We start from the raw sequence: 1398 nt of genomic DNA, 5'->3' as shown, positions 1-1398 counted from the left end.
TTACTTAGTTGACCCACTTGTGCCTCCAAATTTCTAATTGAGGACCTTGTTTCAATCATGAAACTGTGAGTGATCTTACTTAGATCAGAGATTATGGTTGCTATGTCAAAAAGGCTCTGCTTAGAATTCTCTGTCTGTTGCTCAGAAGATGATGGAAAAGATTTCTATTGCCAAACCTATTTCTTCCACCATTATTATTATTGAAGCTTTGATTCGGCTTCTGTTGATCCTTCCATGAGAAATTGGGATGATTTCTCCATGAAGGATTATAGGTGTTTCCATAGGATTCTCCCATATAATTCACCTCTTCCATTGTAGGGTTCTCAGGGTCATAAGCTTCTTCTTCAGAGGAAGCTTCTTTAGTACTGCCGGATGCAGCTTGCATTCCAGTCAGACTCTGAGAAATCATATTGACTTGCTGAGTCAATATTTTATTCTGAGCCAATATTGCATTCAGAGTATCAATCTCAAGAACTCCTTTCTTCTGAGTTGTCCCATTATTCACAAGATTTCTTTCAGAAGTATACATGAACTAGTTATTTGCAACCATTTCAATGAGTTCCTGGGCTTCTGCAGGCGTCTTCTTCAGATGAAGAGATCCACCAGCAGAGTGATCCAATTACATCTTGAATAATTCAGACAGACCATCATAGAATATACATAGGATGCTCCATTCTGAAAGCATGTCAAAAGGACACCTTCTGATCAATTGCTTGTATCTTTCCCAAGCTTCATAGAGGGATTTACCTTCCTTCTGTTTGAAGGTTTGGACTTCCACTCTAAGCTTGCTCAACTTTTGAGGTGGAAAGAATTTGGCCAAGAAAGCATTGACCAACTTTTTCCAAGAGTTCAGGCTTTCTTTAGGTTGTGAATCCAACCATATCCTAGCTTTGTCTCTTACAGCAAAGGGGAAAAGCATAAGTATGTAGACCTCAGGATTAACCCCATTGGTCTTAACAGTGTCACAGATTTGCAAGAATTCAGCTAAGAACTGATGAGGATCTTCCAATTGAAGTCCATGAAACTTGCAATTCTGTTGCATTAGAGAAACTAATTGAGGCTTAAGCTCAAAGTTGTTTTCTCTAATTGTAGGAATTGAGATGCTTCTTCCATAGAAGTTAGAAGTTGGTGCAGTAAAGTCACCAAGCATCTTCCTTGCATCTCCACCATTGTTGTTATTTTTGGCTACCATAACTTCTTCTTTTTCGAAAATTTATGTTAGGTCCTCTCCAGAGTGTTGTGCTTTTGCTTATCTTAGCTTCCTCTTCAGAGTCCTTTCAGTTTCAGGATCAGCTTCAACAAGAATATTCTTATCCTTGTTCCTGCTCATATGAAAAAGAAGAGAACAAAAAAGAAGAGGAATCCTCTATGTCACAGTATAGAGATTCCTTTATGTGA

At 38.4% G+C, this 1398-nt stretch overlaps 1 non-coding gene across 1 annotated transcript; it reads left to right on the top strand.

The window, feature by feature from the left end:
* Positions 1-679: 679 nt before the first annotated feature.
* On the top strand, positions 680-787 carry LOC148573788 (small nucleolar RNA R71). The gene has a single exon (XR_015906333.1). It is a non-coding gene; the product is annotated as a small nucleolar RNA R71 (small nucleolar RNA).
* Positions 788-1398: the final 611 nt, after the last annotated feature.

Source organism: Arachis ipaensis, chromosome B2, assembly GCF_059453495.1.
Source record: "Arachis ipaensis isolate K30076 ecotype BB chromosome B2, ASM5945349v1, whole genome shotgun sequence".
NCBI lineage: Eukaryota > Viridiplantae > Streptophyta > Magnoliopsida > Fabales > Fabaceae > Arachis > Arachis ipaensis.
This window is presented reverse-complemented; position numbering and strand designations above follow the sequence as displayed.